This window comes from Cyanistes caeruleus, chromosome 6, assembly GCF_971803275.1.
Source record: "Cyanistes caeruleus chromosome 6, bCyaCae1.hap1.1, whole genome shotgun sequence".
NCBI lineage: Eukaryota > Metazoa > Chordata > Aves > Passeriformes > Paridae > Cyanistes > Cyanistes caeruleus.
Genome location: NC_141706.1, coordinates 24,271,114 through 24,292,372, shown reverse-complemented (window position 1 = coordinate 24,292,372; position 21,259 = coordinate 24,271,114). Strand labels below are relative to the sequence as shown.

The following is a 21,259-nucleotide window of genomic DNA, read 5'->3' as shown; positions in this document are numbered from 1 at the left end:
TTTGACGCTCATCAGTCACCAAAGGAAATGGGAAGCTGACCTTGCAGTCAAAGTGCCAGACTAGGACAACAATTTCTGTTCTCAGCCCTGCTCTAGGCTCCTGTTAATGTGAATTTTCATTCCCCGATTCCCAGCTGTAAAACAAAGGGTGGTAATAATGCCTCTCCTCTCCTGCCTGGTGTTTAGGCACTGGTAGATACGTGGCAATTTTTCACTTTCTAGTAGATATGAGGGGCAGCCAAGCCTGGACATTTCATAGACTGGAAAAGGCTGGCTGTTTGAGATACACACCACAGAGGAGGGGCAGAGGTATAAACTGATGTCTACTGAACACAGATTAATGTGCTCATCATAGAAGGAATGTGAAGCAGGATATCTTGTCAGGCCCCTGATAATGAGGTGCAGTAATTGTGAGGATCAGATGACTATAATTTGCTCATGAATCAGAGATTTCCACCTTCATCTACCTCCCTGCTCTGCTAGACCTGGTGGAGACCCTGCACATGGTCCCTGTGACACCAGTACATAACCTTGTTTCTGTGGAAAAGCAAGGGCTGGAGCACTTTTCCACATCTAGATCTGACTCTCTCACACCTCTGTTTCCTACCTCATCCACAGTCATGGTAGTAATTTCTTTACAGTGCATATGTTTTGGGAATCAATACCTTGATATTTGGAAAATATAGGGGCCACCAGAATAGCTACAAAGCCATCAGCTGCAACTGAGTACAGCAGAATGGAGGACATGCAGCTGTACTCTTAGGAGGACAGAGAGCAGATCTGACCCTCCAAGGCTTCAGTACAGCCACCACACACCCCAGGAGAATGATGAGGCAGAAAGTGAAGCAGGGATCTGTGTGCAGCTCCTCATCCATCAGCAGCTACGCTGACTGCCAGATGGGAGGTGACACCACCAACCAGCACAGTGATGTCCTCCCCCTGCCCAGCCCCCAGCACTTACCCTCACCCTGCCTCCCCCAGCAGTGGAGCAAGAAGCCGGCACATGTTTGTCGAAGCAGGTCAGGGAGCAGACCACTCGCCCAAGGCTGTCTGTGTGGAAAGTGGGACAAGCCCTCCAGAAAAAGCCGACTGGCCTCTTACAATATCGTGCAAATCAGGAAAAGGCCGGGAGAAACAAGACTGGGAGAAACCTTGCATGACCAAGGTTATATTGTACGGTTATGTATTCATCCTCTGCGCACAAGAGGAGAAAGCAAGGGGTGTGTGCATGCACACACCAGGCAGGAGGTATCTCCTGCTTTCACCAGCATTTGCTAGGTTTGCATTCTACAAAGCAGGGTTGTGCTGTTCACAGCAGGAATCTCACAGAGTGGGACCCAAAAGGAGCCATTGCATCTACAGACAGAGATCCAAAGGGAGACAGTGAAAAAAATTTATCACAGAATTAGCATACACGCAAGCCAGGATCAGTCCCATACAAGCAACAGTGATGTTTTATTTACTTAACATATCAACTACTGGTTTATCTATTTATCATACCAACCAAAGCCTGATTTCTCAAGCTCAGCCTTTTCCTGGAGAATGAATTACAGTCCCTCACATAACATCAAGCCCCTGACATCCAATGCAAAGCCATCAGCAGGGAAACAGCACGACTGTTATGTTCACTACAGAAACAGAGGACCTAGTGCCACACCGGGAATACTGCTCTGGCTGCTGCAGTGGCTATCTGGGGTGGGATGGAATCCATCATTTGCAGGCTCCAAATTTATTCATTCAAGCTTATTCTATACACGTGGTTTGAAGCAGGCTGAATAGAGCTGGATGTAAGCCACAGAATTGCTGAAGATAGCATGGAGTGTCAGAGCACTCAACGTGATTCTGGAGCAGGCTGACACGATGGCTGCCCGTTACCCCAAAAAACTGCTGATGAACAGAGGTCACTTCTCAGCAAGCCTCTAAACAAGATCCCAGCTTGCCTCAGGCACGAGCACTTGCTGGCCAGACTTTCTGGAGATTTTTCTTGCCTTTCTCAGGGAATATGGCCCCATGCACTTCCACTGCCAGTCAGCCATGCCTCGGTTCAGCCCTGACCAGCAGGAGAACCAACACACCACTCTGCAAAACAGAAGCTTCCCCAATGCCTTTTTCCACTGATCTCCTCTTCACTTCTCTCTCTGCAGAGCCTTAGCCAGGGAGAACAGGGCAGCCTGGAGCAGCCCCCGCTGTGCACACCTGCATCCCTCATTTCACTCCTACTCCCTGGCTTTTTAGATCTTGCTCCTCTTCTTCTCCCAGTAAGAGCACGACATCCTCGTCATTTCACAGGCCACAGCTTCTCTCTCACGTCTGCTGTTCTCTCAAGGATGCTAAACAAGCAGAAGACGTACAGGCATCTTCCCAGAGACATTGCAGCAATGTCTCTTTTCTGTATTCGTGAAGTTATTGCTCCCACACACACACATTTAAACTCGGCTCCACCAGCTATTGAATTTAACTTGCATACGAGCAGTCTGATCTATAATGGATTTAGCTAGAGGAAAAATCCTCCTAAAGTTTGGCCCACAGCACAGCGGTATACAAGTACCTGGGCTGCCACTGCCTCTATGTTATCAGAGTGCCTCACCCAGGGCATCCTACCCCTTTAGCAGATAGGCTGGATATTTGCTGGGTATGTGCTAGGTCAGTATCCCTCCTAAAGAAAAGTCCAGTGAGATAAGCAACCAGCTTAGCCAAGGCCAGATGGGGGGGTCAGGACTCCCCTGTTCACAATCCTGTGGCTTCAACCACAGTCATCTTTCAGCACAGATCAGCTATTCCAAGAAGCCACATCGCTGTCAGATAGGCACCACAGGCTTGCATTGAAACAGCAAGCATGGAAAGACTTCCCTCTGTAAGCATTCAGGTCAGTTAGCACCACACACAGGAAGCTATAGAATCATATCCCACTGGTGAGAAGTTGGTAATGGGGTTTTGGTTTTACTGAGCCAGTCATTAAACAGTGCTGGTCCCACATTACAGAGAAACAGGTAGCAACACATAGAATAAACCAGATCATCCTGAAGTATTTACCTCTGGATATCTGTAATTATAAACCAAACATCATCAGCTTCTCTCTCTCCCTGCAGTAAATAATTAACTGCAAAAGAATATTCCTCTTGGCTCCATCCTCCCCAATCAATTCTGCTTTGCAACAATGTGCCGCCTGGATTGCTCACTGTATCTGCGCACCCCAGTGTTACCCAAACCCCCTTGGAAGACAGAGGAGAGCTGGTAATGTGCTTCAGTACAGCACAGACCTTTCCTTCAGGGTACAAGGGGGCATAACCCCCAGCACTTCCAGCAGACAGCTATGACATACTCAGCTTAGCTCATGCTCTGCTGCAACATCACTGCAACCATCAGCAGAGGCGAATCACGCACTCTGAGCGCTCCCATCACACCCCTCTGGACTGCCTGAGCTTTATTGCCAAGGCAGAGCAAATTTCCTCCCTGAAAGACAAGGTTTTCTATTCCTTTCATTGTTTTTGAATTATCCTCCCCACACGTAGATTTCATCCATGGGTTAAAAAAAAAAAATTAAAAAATCAAACCAAGTCTTCTTTATAACAAACTTCATTTTTCTGGGAGACTTTAATTTTTGAATACTGGATCAAAGTCGAATATTGTGACTGCTCGGTCATGCACTGTAACCTGCACAATGACCTGTTCACTTCTTGCCACCTACCCTCATCAACCTGAATTTCATACAGACTCTACAAGTAGTAGGTAAACCAGAAAACGTCCAGAGCACTCATTCTTTTTGCCCTACTGAAAGACACCTCCTGGCTATAAACCCAGTGGGGAGGAAGGATAATGCCAGGAGGAAAGAAAAACTGGCTGGCAGGAAGGCTGGGTTTGGTCAGACAGCAGATGGAAGCAGGCTGCATACAGATACACAACCAGGGAACAACACAAGGGCTGCCATTTGATCCTGGTTGCCTTCTTAAGATACAAAGTCAAATTCACTTTTCACAAGAGGCATAAGGAGAACACAAGCAAAAATGAGAGCTGGGGAAAACCTCCAGAACTGCAGGAACACCCTTCCTGCAACAGCCAGAAAACACAGGGAGAGGCAGAGGAGCATTACCACCAAACATCTTCATACTCACATACAATCTGGGTTCAGTTTCACATTTTTTATGTGTTTAAACACATACCAGATTTAGCTGAGCTGACTATGAAGTGTTCAATAAAAAACTCCACCAGGAAGGTAGAGTAAAAGAGAAAAAAAAGGCTAATTTAGACTGAAAAAGCATGGAAAGAGAGGTTCAAGAAAGAGGTAGAAAAAAGAATGGAAGGAAAACCACAACACAAAAGAGATAAATGAAACAGATACCAGGGACAGTTAAGGAAAAGATAAACCATGCAAAAATGGAATGAAAACTGGAAGGGAAAGATAAGAGAATGGGGAACATGCCATGGCAGATCAGTTGAATAGCAGTTGGCAAATGGATAATTTATTTAATCTCATCCGTATTTGTGAAATAATTTGTTTGATTAACACTCTTTTGTGGTCTTCAGCCAGGTATAGAACTGATCAAATATCATGTCATAAATATATTATTAGATTAATACAAGTAAAATTCAAATACATTCAACATTTTTATCTCCTGCTTAATAAGCTCTGGTTCTAAGTTTACAGTTCAAAAATGTTAAAACAGAAAGCTGGGAATAAATTACAATTAAAGATTACTTGAAGTACAACCATTTTGCTTTTCTTAGACTGACAAAAATACATTTTACTGTATAACTCATCTTGAGAGACAGAAGAGAATCACCATCCTCCCACAAGGAATCCCTCTCTATAGGCAGTACTTTTTGTCTTGATTTTATTTTGTTGAATGTTTCCCCAATATTAAACTTTTTTACTCCATAAAGGTTTTTTTGCCCCAAGAAAACCTGCTGACTCCAAGAGCAGCCTAATAGAAAGGTAAATTTGGGGTGCACTGGTAGCAGGAGGGAAGGCAGTGGGAGCATATCCAGCTTGGAAGCAAGTGTTTATGTTTGAGCTAAGCTTTGCTCCTCTTAAAGGAAGGGAAGTCAGGTGAAAGATGGACAAGGATGCCTCAGGATCTCTACTCTCACAGGGAGAAGTTTCCCACACTACCAGCAACCTTCTCCTGAAAAACCAAGAGAAAAAAAAAGTCAATTGGCAATTTTTCAGCCTGTTTTTATCCCCCCTCCCCCAAGACAATAGAAAGGTCCCCTTGAGAGTCTTCAGACCATGGAGTGAAAGCCATCAAAGGCAGACCATCCCCACACACGTGGTGGCAGGGCTGCCAGGGAGCCCTGGGAAGCAGAACCAGGCTCAATAAGGAAACTGGCCATGGCTTTCTAGGCCGACATCAAAAGAACACGAGGCTACTCCCACTGCTGTTCTACCTTTACCACTGGCAGCAGCCAAGAATCAAATTCACCACAGGAGAGAACCACAACAAGGGTAACTCCCTGGGGCCGGAAAAAGTGTCCCTCAGGTCATAAGTCCTGTTTAAATATCTCAGCAATATCCCAAACTGAGATAATTATTGCTAATTACAAGATCATTTTTATGTAAACATGAAGGGTAATACCACGCATACTTCATCTCTTTTTAATTAAAAGAAGTAAGAGGTTCACTGAGATAAAAAAAAAGACATGCTGACAGCTCCCACCCAAAAGCAGACTTTTCTGCAGTGATAACACCCATCAGCCTCCAGACCCACTGAGAAGACTGAACAGGGAAATCAATCAGCATCAGCCTCCCCAGTGCTGAAATGAAGCAGTTGGCACATTATTAATCACATAGGAAAAACGTTTTACGAAGAGAAGGAAAGGACCAGACACACAGAAGGGGGATACACATGGATTCAGTCATGGCTGTCTTAAAAACACTTGGGAAAATCACACAAATCACCAGCTGTAGAATTAAAATACTTCAGAGCTGTGAGGGATAAGCACATCAGCAATTCTGACTACAGCAACTCTTTAGCTGAGCCCACACCAAACCTCATGTGCTTTCCTCCATTCAAAGCCAGTTCCTGCTCCAAGGTGCACATCCGACCCATGCCAACAAGACTGAAGTACATTGTGACACAGCCTCACCACGAGTTCGTGCACCCTTTCTGCATCTCAAAGACCCATCCAGGAGCAACCCGCACATCACAAGAGAGATATGACCACCCAGCTTAGGACACTGAAATAGTAAATGGCTTGACTTGTCATGCAATGGCTTAACAAGCCATTCCTGCTGCACAGTCCTGTTTCCAGCTGTCCTAAGCATTTCTCCAGCAGCTCCAGAGTTCGCCAGTCCACTCTGACTTCTCATCGCCTCTTGTGTCTCCAGGCAATTTAAAACACATCCCCAGTTAGGACCGGTGTGGGCCAAGCAAGCCATCGGATGCACCTTGACTCGGGGTGAAGACGCTGCAGCTCCGGCCGCCGCACCACCCTTTGCAGGGCAGCAGGGCGCAGGCAGCCTCGGCACGCCGCAGAGCCCCGGCGGCGAGCGTCCCTACGAGCGAGGGAGGTGTCACCAGCTCCGCAGAGCCGCATGCTCGCAGAACGGGGAACCTCGCTCACTTGCTCACAGATACAAATACCTGCGCCTCCGCCACCTGCCTGCCCCCTCCGCGCCTCGCTCCGGGCCTGGCGACGCCTGGCACCGACACGGAGCCGGTCTCTCCCGGGGGTGTCCGAGCCCAGCAGGTATCTGCTTTGGCAAAGACTGGGGAGTCTGCGGCTCCCCGTTTGAAGCATCACAGGAGCGGCGTGAGGGATGCAAGGGGATGAGGAAAGACGGGAGCAGTGGGCTGCAAACTGGGGGTGCTGAGAAGAGGAGGTGAACACGGCTGCAGCTAAGGGATATGGAGGGGAGCGGGACGGCAAGGGGGGGAAGGAAAAAGGGCTGCAGCTTGGCGGGGGACACAGGAGGAGTGCACAGTGGGTGCAGGGCAGGGGATGGAGGGCAAAGGGGGTACAGAGGCTGTGGCTCGGTGGTAGCCCACCACCCTCCCCCGGCGGCCTGCCGGGGCTCGGGTCGGCAGGCAGCGCACAGGCAGCAGAGTCATGGCGCGGCCAGGCGAGCAGGTGGGTGGCCGCCACCGCCCCCAACACCCCGGGCCCCGCCGCCGCCCACCGGGCCGAGGGTCAGTCCCTTTTCACCGCCGCCCCGGGCACGGCGGGGCAACCCCAGCAGAGCAGGGGTAGGAAGTTGGCGGCGGGGGGAGCAGCCCCGCTAACAGGTGGCGGCGGCGCTGCCCACCCGTGCCCGCCGAGCCGGTGGGCGCTGCCCCTGCGCGACGGCGCGTCCCACCCACCCCGACCCAGCGCCAGCCCGCTCCCGGCGGTCACTCACCGGCTCGTCCACCCCGCCGGGCGGGATGCGCGTCCCGGAGAGCGGAGCGCGGAAGTTTAAACCCGGGCAAGAGTATTATTCGCTTTTGCCCTTCCAACGTAGGAAAAACCAAACTAGACGAGGCGCCCCCCCAGGCGGGCGAAACCCCGCTCCGCTCCTCCCCGCCGGGGGCTTCAGCCGCGCGTCGGCCCGGCGGCGAGGGGAAGTTTCCACCGCGGTGGTGGAGGCGCCCCCGGCGTGCCGCGCCCGCCCCGCATTGGCACGGGGCGCCGGGGCGCTGTGCCGCCGCCGCCGCGCCCGGACAATGTGCGTGCGGGGAGAGCGGGAGCGGAGCGGGAGCGCGCCCCGCCGGCGGCCGCGGCACACGCCCAGCCCGCGCCCCGCCCCCCCGCCGCCCGGGCCCGCCCGCCGCCCCGGATTGGCGGCCCCCGCCGCCTCCGCCCTCCGGGTGGGCCGCGCCGCCTGTCAATCAGCGCCGCTCGGCGCCCGCCCGCCGCGGCCCGGCCGCGGGGCGGTCCCTGGGGCGGCGGCGGCGGCGGCTGCGGGGGGGGGCCGGGCGCCGCCTCGCCCCGGCGGGTGACCCCCGCTGCCTCGGCTGCCCGGGAGCCGCCGCCATCGCGTCCTTTCCCCTCGGAGAGCCCTCTGCGCTTCCCGGCCCGCGGCGGCCCCCCCGCAGGAGCGGCCCGCACCCGAGGGGAGGGGAAGGCCTGGCGGGCGCCGCTCCCGCAGCCCGCCCTTCCCCGCGGGACTGCCCGGAGCTGCGCTGCCTTTGTCGGCGCCCCACGGAGGCGTTCTGGGGAGGAGAGCCAGAGAGCCCTGAAATGTAGTGTCGATTGCCAGTCAGGGTCCTGTCTGATAGCGCGATGCGCTAAACTCGGCTCGCAGTGTTCCTTTATCAAGCCCCTCTAAATGCCTAGAAAAATAGATGACTCCAAATTATTGAAGTGCAATTAAGGCCACAAAATAAAAGACACCTGAATTGACTCTGTATAAGGCAGACGGGGTTCAGTTCGGCTTAGCAGCAGAGAAATGCGCGGTCTGAGCAGAATTACTGCAATTTCAGATGAAGGTCCAAGCGTGTCGAAAGGCTCTTGTCTGATCCTATTTGGGTCCCACAAGGAGCACCGCTGAAGCAGAGCTAGTAAATATTGATGGATTCGAGCTTCATGTCCTGAAATCAGGTCTGTCAATGCAGTGCTTCCCGTTCTGTCACAGCACACCAGACATTTTCTACTCTTGGGCACCGTGATTCCCATATTACTATTTGGAAACTGGGTAGTGGATTGCATAGTCACTCTTTTATCCAGTAACTTGCAGAAGTAATCAAGCTTTGATGCAGAATATGATGTCAAATAAAGTACACGTTCCTGGTACTGGAAAAACACTGTTCTCTCTGACATATGTTTCAAGCACGCTTTCACAATTTATTGTTTCCATTAGAAAAGTATCTAGTAATCTGAAAATCGATCTGAAAACCATTGTTCTAGATACTACACCTGACACATAATAAAAAGAAAGCTCATGCCCTGCAGAGCTTGTAGCAAGAGCAGATTAAACATGTTCTAAGGATACCCGTTGAGAGAGTTGTGCAGGTTTTCTCAGGTCTCACAAACGTATTGCACCAGCACAAACAAACCTGCCAGAGCACTTTTCCAAACACCAGCACGCAAACAGACAGGTCCAAAGAAAAAGGCTGAAGCTTTAACCTACCTCGGAACTCTTCCCTTGCTTCTAACAAGCCCTCCTGACTCTGAATGACCTCTCGGTTCTCCACAGAAGCGAGGGCCGCAGCTCAGGGGAAGCCAGCATCTCTCCCGAGCGAGCGAGGGCAGAGCAGCAGCACGCACAAAGGTGATGGGTTTCTCCACAGGCAGACACACGCACGCACCGTGCACCGCCTCTCCGGGCTACCTGTCTCATCTTGTCTTAGCCATTTCTAACGAGCAGGCAGGGTAATGGAGCATGCAGAAATCTTGCTTTTTGAAGCACCCTGGAAACAGGCTTGTGTTTTTTGGTACCTAGGTGGCCCGGAAGATCTTGTCGGGAAGCAAGCACCAAATAGGTAGGAAAATAGGCACAGTTATGGGGGAACCTCAGTTTCATGCTTCTTGGGCTTCTCAGTGACCTACAAGAACCAAGAAGCACCAGAAGAGGAGACTGAAACTGCCTCTCTCTTGCTCATTCTTCAGTGCCAGATCACATCAGGCTGTAAGATACCTGAGGACTGTTTGTTTGCAGACTGCTGGAAGACAGAGACGGAATCACCTATTGGTGAGTCATAACCACACAATCGCAGAGGAGTGATGGCACAGACTCGCAAAGACACAGAGAGTGATAACAGCTTAAAACTGTCTTCTTTCCCCTTCTACTTTTTGATAAAAAAAACAAAATACTGGGACTAGATTCTCAGCCGGGGCAAAGGAAAGTAACTCCATTGCTTTTGTCACAGCACACATTTACACTTTCTGAGGTTGTAGCCCGTTCTGTTTGTCAAAAATTGTTCTTCCTGAGTAGATTATTCCTTCCTTTCTATAAACTTGAGTTTAATTCTTGGAAAATGGCTGGCTTGCTATGTTCTTTATTGTTGTAAGCTTGCTTGACAGGGGAAAGGAAGGCTAATCAAACACTGGGCCACTGGCATGCAGAGCAATAAAAAGGAAAATGGGAGTATCTTAGGTCCTTACTGCCACAGTAAAACTCCAAAAATAAAATGTTTTGTTGCAAAATGCAGTGGAGTTGAAAAGCTCTTCCATTATTCCCATCCTTCATTTTTTAACGATTGTTTTCAACAAATTGTATGTAGCTTGCAGTTGGAAGGCCATAACTCATAGACGTGCTTATCCTGTCATGGCTTTTTGTACCACCATTGTAAATTCAGTCTGTAAAGGTACATTACTGATTTTTGTGGGTGATGTGACCCAAAATTAACTCCTTGGTATTTTCACCCCCTCTTTAACTTCTGTAAGAGGGGCATTGTAGACAAGACCTAAACTTAACTGTCCACTGTGTGACATACAGACATGCCAAGAGCTTAGTGTGCAACTGAACTTCCTCATCAGCTACAGATCAAGGCTACATTTTAAAAATTAGAGTAATTATTTTTTCTCCCTAATTAAAAAAACTCAAAAGAACATGAAAAGGTCTTCTTGTGACCATCAAAATCATCAGCAAAGTAACAGTAAATTTTTAGCTTCACAAGGTTACATGCTTAAATACATCCAGATATGCACCATATATTTTTGATATACTGGAGGGTTTAGCAGTTCTCAGCAGATGTGGAGAGTAGATTAGTGGTGTCAGTTTCTATTGTTGTTCTGGATCTCCTCTTGTCACCATATCTACTAGTTCACCTGACTTTTCATGCATATTGTTTTCTGGTTGTTTCCATGACTTTTTGAGCTCTCCTTAGTCCATTTTCCTGGATGCACACCTTTTCTGTGTAACAAAAACTTTCTTGGAAAGTGTTTGTAAGGAAGGCTCTGTCACTGTGCTCCCTTTAACAATGTCTCTGAGAGCATACTGAGAAAAGCAAAGATCTCTGTGAGTTTTGCTTCCCCATTGCACCATATTCTTCATGATTTTTTAATTTAGTCCTCCTGCAGATACACTAGACTCAGGAAACCTGCAAGTCCTTTTCTCATACTGGGATGTTTTCTTGCCCATCTTTCCCTAAGCTTAGAGGATGAGTAGTGTCATGGCAGAAAGCAAACTGATAAGTAATAGACTTTTAAAAATTTCTGTCTTTCTAGGGAATGCAAATTGTTTCCTTGTAGTATCAGACAGAGTAACACAAGTAACTTGCCATGGCAACCAGCTTATGGAACAGAAAAAGATATATCATTATAAGGTGCTTTGTTACTGTAACACGGAAAGAAGCTGAGACCTTATCAGTTTTGTTCACTTGTGTGTCATGCATCATCTAGGTAGCAGAACCTGTCAGTAGAAGTTTGTATTCGATTCAGTGCAAGTCATCTGCCTTGTGGGCCTATCTGATACTTGGATCAAAGCTGAAGTGCAGTCAGAAGGAAAGAAGGAAGTGTTCAGAAGAATTGAAACAAGGCTGTATTCTCAGAGGCACAAAGACAAAGCCATTTCCTCAGCAAGCTGATGCAACTCTGAAGATGCCAGTAAGGGATGAACCAATTCTGAAATTAATTTGGCTTGCATTCTCTGACAGTCTCCATTATTTTACTGTCCTCCTTTATTTTTTTAAAGTGAAGTAAGTCTGCGGATCTGTAAATGTTTTGGATTTACCTGGGAGAAAGGATGGAACAGGCTTGCAAAGTCTCTCTTCAAACCCATTCTCTTCACAGGGATGCTTCAGGGAAGGACAGACTCATTGCCACTCAGCTTGCTTGGGTTAGTGAGTGAATTTAGAAATGGCAAAGGGAATCAGAGGGCAGAGAGGGGAAACCCTCTAGTTACCACTTTGAGAGGAAATAAAAACTGAGTTTTGTTAGCTCAGAGGAGGACAATTTTGAAAACTGTTGCTTGTGCAGAGAGGCCAGTGGAACTACCCTGTGCTGAGGATAGGCTCATGTGTAGATCTGGAGTGGGTCTAGGGTATGCTTTACACTGGAGCTGGAAACAATGTCTTCTGTGGGACAGATTTGAAAAGTGAAGGAAAGGCTGAAAGTTTCTTAATCCCTTGACTACTGATTTGAGCTACAAGTAACACAGCTCCACCTGTGTGATGGACTGAAGTGTATGCTCCCCCTTCTATTTTAAAAACACTCTCTCCCAGTTAACATTTGTGCTGTTCATGCACTAGTATGAATACTTGAGAAACAGTGGCCAGCTTTCTGAGCTGCCTGGGGCCTAAACGAATTCACAGCTAAAATTCTCATGACTCATGGACAATTCTCTTCTAGCTTCCTGGTGAGGTTGTAGAAAAAATACTGCTAGATTACAAACCCTGACAATAGCATGACTTGGAAAGAAGCCTTTGAAAAGAAACTCTTAATGTATCAGATAAATCTATGTGAGATGCAAAGCTAGAGCTCACTCTTGACAATGAATTCTTATACTGTGAGTGACTGACTATAAAAAGACTTGGGAAAAATCTGAGTCTCCTGGAACACAAAGAAACCATGAGATAAATGAAAGTCATCTCAAAGGAGCCATGCTAAAACCGTTCAACACTGTAATTTAACACAGTCTCCTAGACACTGGGAAAAGTCAGCGGGCTTATCCTTACTGCAGGTTGTACTGAGAGAGATTTAGCCACAAGAGACATCACAAGTGTTAAATGCCACAAGTGTGCGCTGTCATCTCAGGGGCCTGGGAATCTTGGAGATACCTAAGACTTGGAAGCAGCAGTCCAACTGCTGAAAAAAAGACCAGTCAGTCCTGGCTGCAAATGGTTTTTAAGACTGACACTGAACTGGAAAGATCTCCTGGAATAATCAATTAACAAAAGAAAACACTGAATTAATTAATCAATCCTCAATAAATCAACAAGATCTTCTTCTGTATCGTCTCCAAAGACATGACATTGCTTCAGATGACCCAAGGGACCACTTTGTTTTTAATTCCCAAAATAATGGCATTAATATTGGATTAAATTCTACTAAATAAGAGTGCTCAGGCTTCTTTCAACCAAACCATTTGAAATGTTGCAGAAGATTCTCAGTGGGCAGGGCAAAGTTGTCACTTCTGGAGGGTTATCTGATCCAGGACAAGATCTTTGTTATGACGGATTTCCTTTATGAAATAAGCAAAGCAGCATCTTGCCATGTGCCTAGCCCAAGCTCCACCAAAACTAAAGAAAAGATTCCTGTTGACTGAAATAAATTTTTCTAACAGTTGGATTGGGTCAATTTTGAACTGAGAATAGAAACTTGCAGAGACGATGCTCTGGAATCACAGAAATGAAAGGCTTTGTAATCAGAGCTTGGAAGTGGAAGGAGATTCATGTTCCATAGTTTAAAAATACAGACAGCTGCTGATTCCTTTTTTTGCTATTATAAACCCCACAACCCAAACACACACACATACACACACAAAAGACATAATTCAAAGACTGGTCATTTCCCAGTCAGCCTTTTTGTTGAGACACTGTGGGAATGAGCAACTATCACATCTCCCTAGATGTGGTATGCAATAGTTGTTAACATGAGGCCCTCCCCTGAGTTGATGATGAGATGGTTGGACTTCAGATTTTGCTGTGTGGGGTGAGCAGTGGGGAGAGATGAGACATGGGTTTGGTCTCTGGGTATTTACAAGCAGTGTGGCTTTCTACAACTGCCTGCTGGTTTCAGTCTGATCTGAAGCACACTGCCCTCTGCAGTGTCCTGTTTGCTCCTGTAGCTGTTTGCTTAAGCCCCCAAGAAATGTTCTTTTTGGGTACTCATGCTTTTTCCAGGGAGCTGTCGCTGATCATGTGGTGAATCTGGAGCATGAGTTATTTAGAAATGACACTGATTCTTTCATGAAATGCCCCCACCTCATCAAAGGTTGATAGGGTTGGTGAGGTCCTATGTCTCCTTCCACTCTCTGCTGAGCCTGCCAACGCAGATCAGCAAGGGTCAACTGCAGTAGGAGGCCTGGTAATGCAGAAATCTGCAAGTTGGGAGCCACACAGATTTTCCTGGCAGTGGCTTGCTGGCATATGTACAGGAGCTTTTGTTAGCTGTCAGCCTGAATGGAATGTCAATCATTCCCTTGGAGCCTGATCTTCAGATCACTGCCCTCTGAGAGAGGGCTTTTGCCTTCGTCCTCATACAGCAATAACTCAGGTCTTTGGAAGCTGGAAGCCTTCTTATTTTTTTGTTAAGAAGCCCTTGTGATATTTAGTCCCCATGTGATTTTCTTTTTCAAACTCTACAGAAAAGTTTGAGCCCTTTGCAACTGATATTCTACCAGGGATTTTTATGGGACAGTTTGGATCAGTTACCATGCTCTGGGTCATCTGTCACTTTTGCTGGCAGGAGCCAGATTTCCAGAGTGGAAGTGGGATGAGTTGCTAAGGGATGTCTTGCGCTCTATGTCATTTCTGCATTCACTGATGTGCAACAGATTTATCTGTGTAGTTCAACGCCTCTCTGAACCAGATGAGTTTGTACTGAAATTTCAGACCATCCCACATGTTCTCCTGGAGAAGACCCTGAGATTGTGTTCTTTTTTAAAAGTCTTCTTCTTCATCAGCTAATGCTGATTTTCTTCCCCTCAGCATCAAAGAACAATTGCTAACTACATGTCTTTCTTGCAGCAATTTCATAGCAGTGTTGCATAGCATGATTCAGGCATGCACACATGGTAGAAATAGATAGAATTAAAGATAATGTTGTTTATCCAGTTAAACTACTGGTTCCTTTTCCTTTGACTGGTTTTTAATATACTGGTCACACATTGTCTCTAAACCTGCCATGCAGCCCTCCTTCTCATCATCATGCTCAAGCTGCTGAGCCTTTTCTTTTCTTCTGTTAAGCCCCTCACTAAATTCTGTTTTTTCTTGTACTATAAGGAGATGTCCTGAGCCTTGGTTCCTATCTGCAAGAAAGTAAAGCTGATGTGAAGCAGAAATAAGATAAGATAAGATAAGATAAGATAAGATAAAATAAAATAAAATAAAATAAAATAAAATAAAATAAAATAAAATAAAATAAAATAAAATAAAATAAAATAAAATAAAATAAAATAAAATAAAATAAAATAAAATAAAATAAAATAAAATAACCCTGTAGACTGGAGAGGAGGGTAGAATCCAGCCTTCCCAGAATCTCTCTGCTTCTTAGTGCTCTTGACACTCCATTGTATGTTCTATTCCTACTCAAACTTAGTAAAGCTTGCTTATCTTGTCCCTTTCAATTACAAACAGCTGTTTTTCACTGTGGCAGCCTCTTCCTGATGCTCTTGTGCAGTGTTTCCAACTTCCCCTTCCTCCCTTTCTGTGATTACCTCAAATCCACTCTGCTGCAGTAACTAAGTCCATAGGAGACCTTAGCCTTGATGTTATTCATAGCAAAGGTGTACACTGTCCTGCAGTGCAGCTGCCCATTGTCAGAGCTAAAGATCCTGAGTTATAGAGCTCCCTGGGAGTATATGGTGGTACCAGTATTCCCACATCAAGTAAGATCCAGGTTAGCTATTGGAAGGTTTCCTTGGCAGTTAGGCTCTGCTCTTGTGTCACTATCCTAGGCTGTCCTGAGAGATAGTCCTCCCACACAGTTGCCTTCAAGAACAGCACAGGCCTAGAAATCATCCCTTCAGTCAGAGACGTGACATAGTTGACCTCTCCAGGGTATTTCTACACCTATTTCACACAGATTCTCTTCTTATTGACAGTTACCCCTTCCTTTATTACAGAACTTTCCCACACTGAAGCCATAAAGTCGACCACAGCATCTTGGAGGTTTTGTCTGCAGTTTGGTCATCCCCTTTCTTCTGCTGCTTCTCCATCAGGGAAGGTGAAAAGCAGAAGAGGACTTGCAGACACTTGAATTTTGCAGGACTGGTGAAGGTCAATTGCATGTTTCTAGGTAACTTCTCAGGCAGATGCTCATGAGCTCAGCAGTGGTGTGACTCTGTGTGTGTGTGTGTGTGTGTGTGTGTGTGTGTGTGTGTGTGCAAATCACCCAGATACTCCCTGAGGGCTTTCAGGGGACCAATGCTAAACATTTCAGAAGTCAGATCTCCTGCAAGATTCCTAAGCTGAGATGTCCAAAGCAACATACTTCAAATTTCTTCTCTGGTTTCAGACTCATGACTTTATGTTTTCCCGCTTTCAGACTTCAGCTGGGGAAATACTGAGGTTAACGTACGAGAACACTGATCACAAATGTTACATGAATCCAAGTGATTGATGGCATTTCAGCCATTGACTATCATAGCTTGTGTTAATCTACAGATGTTGTATTAACTCTGAGCCATTTCCCAGTTCTCATTAGCAATATGCTTTGATGGGGAAGAAGGTGTTAGCTGTATTTTCCCTTCAGTGAGCTGTTTAATCATTGGAGCTCACTAGCAGTGGGATTTGGGGGACTTACGTGATCACAAAGTGAATTAAGAGTAAAACAATACTCTCCCTCTGGCTTCTCTGGGACAGCGCACAGGGGAGGAAATGGGTTCAGAGCTGCTCTCTTTCCCCATTTAAGCAGCACTGGTGTGCTCCAGTGAGGACTAAGCAGGAAGCTGCTGCCTCCTTAGTTAAGATCTTGCTGGTTTTTGGGAGCACACTCAGACCAGCTCTCCTGCAGATCAGCACATGCCAGTGAACTTGTTGTAGCATGTTTAGCTGCACGTTCTTGTTGGCTTACTGAGGTCTGATCCAAAGCTTACTGCAGATACAGGGAAGATTAATGTACTTCTTCAGTGGTCTTTGGTCTTCTCTCTGGAGGCAAAAATACAACTGTGATAGATACATGGGTGAGTGAACCCTACATTACCACCACATTTCACTCTGAGGAGATGGCAAAAGGGATTCTGCAGCCCAACCTTGTGCATCCCAGAGCAGTAAAAGCAACATGAATCCTACTTAATAAGTAATTCCAAAGCACTTTCTGGTTTGTGAATCATCTTCATCCCAGATTTTCTGAGACTCTTGGGTAATGAGACAAGAACAGTGCACCTTCTGTAGTCATTTCTACCTGCTCACTGGGCTGCCAGGCTGCTCTGGCCCTAATTTTGAGCTGTTCTTCTAAACTACTTTCTGCCACTAAGCAGTTCTCATCTAGAGATCTCAGACATGAAGTAATCCTCCCAGCTTTTCTATTAAAAAAAGCTAACTACCATTAAACCTGTTTTACAGGTGGGTAGGCTGAGCTCCAGTCTGCCTGAGATCACAAAGTGTTATTTAGGACCAAACTGGCTGGGCTGACACATTCCTGCAGCAGGGATGACCGCTTTTCTTAGAGGAAAAGAGTGCCCAGGCAGAGGGAGGGCTGGCCTCTGTTTATGTGCATGCTTTGCACATGACTGTGAAGCACATAAGCCTCACTGGCTGCGTGGCTGGAATCCAGGTGTCCCTCAGATGAAGATGCAAGTGTAGGGTAAACTAAAATGCCGTGCTCGGCTCTTTGTGCTGAGCCATCCGGCAGGTGGGAATGCACAACTCTGCCTGATTGCTTATGCCTGAGTCACCTCCTTCAGCATTTGCCATTGCCTAGCATGTTAGCATGCTGCCTGCTGGATAATAAATGACTTCATCTGCTGCAGCAGTGAGGATACTATTAAAAATTAACCCTGGGAAATGGTCCTGCATATTTTTTTCAGTCAGAGCAGACAAGGGGGAAGAAGAGATGAATGCTGTTGAAATGGGATTTGCAGAAAAGGCAAGTGGTAAGTTTTTAGTAATGGGGATGGTTCAGGCTTCAGTTTAATCACTGCAGATGTTGGCAATCGATGATCAAAATTCAGAGGGCTTAAGGCACTTGATAAAGTTAAAAGCAGTGCAGGTAGAAAAGACTCAATAGGCATATTGCAGAGGAGGTTAAAGAATGGGATAAATGGAGATTACTGTGCTGACATGTAATTTATGACCTGTTTGCAAAAATAAATGAATTTATCACGTGGATGTTATTACCCCTTGTAAGGAATGATGCCTGTAGATGAAACACTCTCCAGTTTTGGTTTATGTATTGCACACTTTTCTCATAGTGTCACACTTAAACCACACCCTACCTATAGCAGCATGCAGAGTATATTTACAGAAGTGAAGGATTTGTATTAAATATCTCAGGAAACAGAGCAACTGGCAGACAGACATTTCATTTTCTTGGCTTCTCTTGCCTCCAGCACCCACACAGTATCCATCAAATTGTCTGGAGTCAAATCCTCACAGGCTGCATTTGAAGCTTGGGCAAGGAGCCAGCCCGGTTTAGAGAGCAAAGTCCTGTCTGTCCACACGCACTTAGCACTGTCTGTGTGCTGCAGTCTGGAGCAGGGGAGCTCAGCCTTAGGCTCAACAAAAAATACCCCTTTAACTCCCTTTGAATTGTTCCAGGAAAGGGATTTGGTCTGAAGCCTGCAGACGCATGTATTAATGGTTCCATTGTTGACACAAAAATTGCACCTTGTTCTGAGATGTCATTCAGCTGGCTTTGGTACAGCAGCAAGCAGCACGTCCCATGCTGAGCCCATCCTGAGGGATGGCCCAGCTCCTTGAGCTGCTCCATTCGTGGATGGTTGGTACCTATAGATGGTCTGGAGGGCAACACAGGCTGTAGTGCCAGGTGCACTGACTGTGCAAGCAGATCTGCCCTCTGTCTGGCATGCTTTCTTCCAGAAGCATATTGTGGCTGCTGATTTCACAAATGTACTGTGATATGACAGCACCTATCCAAGGGCCAAGCTGAGGTCTGCATGTTTGTCCTGAGTCACCTGCTCACCTCCACGTGGCCGAGGTATTTTAAAATGTTGGGCTTAAGCAACATTTCCTGCTGCAAAATGGAAAAATTATATAAAGTTTCTTCATAAAAAGTGTTACAAATTTGCTGGATGAAAAGTACTAGGATAATGTCCAAACTGGAGACAATTCTTACTCTAAGATCTTTCTTTACCTGTGATATTTACAGAACCATGGTTGAAATATTCCTCAGGCTAATTCCTGCATTTTATTTATTGTCTCTCCTTTCTCTCTCCATCCAGACAGAGCTTTGTCGTTAGCCCTAGTCCCTGGTACCTACATACAGCTCTTTCTGCAGCCAAGCATGCTGCTGGAACAAGGACTTTATTTTCATGATTGCTGACCAAGAGTTATCACAACAGTTGTCACCAACACAACACCAATTTATAAACATGGTCTTGGTGGAGGTTTTGGAAAGCCCAATAGCTTAGAGTTAGTTTGGCACCTCTTTACGGAGTAGATGGTGCATGTTGAAATCACTTCCTTTAACTTCAATAGATTTGACATCACACCCATGGTGGGGTTATTTATTTCCCTCCCCTTCACCCCCACACCCCTTCCCCGTCTTTATATTTCACTCTCCAGGTTGCCAAGGGCTGTGTGTGTTGCTTATGTGTTGTGAGGAGAGTATCTCAAAGAAGAAAGAAGTGACCTGTGCAAACAGCTGTAGATGTACGTCCAGCAGCCCAATTCTCTACAAAAGAAAATTGTGATCTACGCCTGGAAAATGTGCTTCCACAAGCCAGGAGCTAACCAGTAAACAGTGAATATATAGTTGCATCCTAGACACTTGTGCTTCCACGGGCTTTTAAGGAGAATGAGAAGGAAATGCCTTTTTAACACCAGCTCAACTTGCAACTTGATCTGCTACTGCAGGGAGGAATCAATGGATAGCTTAGATATTAGCCAGCTGCCAATGTTTGGTACACAAGGTTACTTGGAATGGTCTTGGAATGGGTTAGTACATCCACAGCATGGCATAGCAAGTGACCATTGTAGGACAGGATAGGGGAAGCTTTTGTGTATTCCAAGGAAGACAGGTTCTGTCAGTGGTGATGTCAGGAGTTGCTGGGGAGATACACATTTCACTTTGTCAAAAATCCATCTCCATTTCTAGCAGAGGGAAAGTCTCGGAATGAAAGGTCTTTGCTCAGACTGTGAAGGAAGTGAATGAAGATGTCACTACAGGAGCTCCACAGCTTCATGGCTCCTACAGATATCAGTATTTTGTGGATATGGGAAGATTCTCATTCTGAATTTCTGTCTTCTTCTGAAGGGATTTGCTCAGCCATATGCCCACCACCCAGCTCAGGCACTAGGAGCTTCTGTTCAACCAATATAAGTGTTAACCCAAGGTATCTTTTAAGGTGTTTCAAGAAAAGAGGATGAAGTGCTCAGCCAAAAGCACAGACATTCAGGCCACAGAGCAGTGATAACGTGCAGGTTTTCATGGTCAAGGAGTTGGCCTACAAACATGACTGGAGTCCCCTGTGGAAGACAACATGCCATGTTCACTGTCATGTACTGTCACCAGACAGTGGGGCTGCTGACAGATCCAGCCTTGAAAACTGTCGAGCAAGGCTTTTGAGGTAGGTGTGAGATTTCTGTGGACTGGGATGTGTTTTATGGTTTTCAATACTTGGAAACACTACCTGAGCATCTGTCTGGGTCTCAGCCAGCATACTGAGTTAGATAATGAAGCTGAATTTTTACTGAAACTTCTAGACAGTGCATAAAACATACAGAAGCATACCAATAATACTATTTTTTCATCACTAATCTAACTTAGCTGCTGGAATGTAAGTACACAGTCCTTTTTCTAAGCACATATTATGCAGAAGCAGAGCCAAGGCTGTAAAGAGAGTGCCTGGAAATCAGGTCTCTCCTGTCATTTTGGGGACAGGGAAACATTCTTCATTCCCTATGAAGATGGGATTCCTTCTAGTAGTCTAGAGGAAGTTATACATGGCAATGGCCCAAATATAGATTAATCCCAAGGCTTTTCAAAGAGGCTATCCATGGAAAAGGCAACCGGAGCTGCTTAAATTATAGGGAAAATCCAAGTATGGTATGGTGGTGTCTTGCAACTCAACTCCCAGCTGCCTGCAGCAGAAACAGAGGTATAAAGTCAAGAGTTCCTTTGACAGAGCAGATTGGACCATTTTTGCCTTTGCTCAGTTCTTTCACTGATGCTGAGCCAGAAGGAAGCACAAGTCACCTCGTAGAGATGAAACAACCCTGGGGATGGGCAAGTCACTTGAGGCAGAAGGAAGACTTTGGCTCTTAGAATGTTAGGACAAAAAGCCGTGTCTTCCAGGCTACAGGTGCTGGCCTTAGGATTACATGGGCGAGCACAGGGATGGATGCACTGTGCTTGTTCCAGCCTGCAGAACTGCCTGGCCCCATTTATCTACCTGCTGATCTCCTCCTTCCACATCTGCAGACTGCACTCTAGCCACCCTATTTCCTGTCCTGCAGGACAGGGATTTGTTGAGGACTTTTGCTGTTGTCTGCAGCATGGCTCACAATGGTGCTGTTGCTGTGACGGCTGAAAGCCCCGGTGCACATGAGTTGCATTC

At 46.5% G+C, this 21,259-nt stretch overlaps 1 protein-coding gene across 2 annotated transcripts in view; it reads right to left on the bottom strand.

Moving 5' to 3' along the window:
- The window catches only part of HRAS (HRas proto-oncogene, GTPase), a 39,703-nt gene extending 32,112 nt beyond the window's left edge, over nt 1–7,591 (bottom strand). Inside the window, exon 1 of one of the 2 annotated variants that reach the window (XM_086895790.1) lies at nt 7,337–7,591. The gene's annotated coding sequence lies outside the window, so the exon portion shown is untranslated. The remainder of the gene's footprint in view (nt 1–7,336) is intronic. The other variant, XM_086895789.1, reaches the window with a different exon arrangement.
- Nucleotides 7,592–21,259: the final 13,668 nt, after the last annotated feature.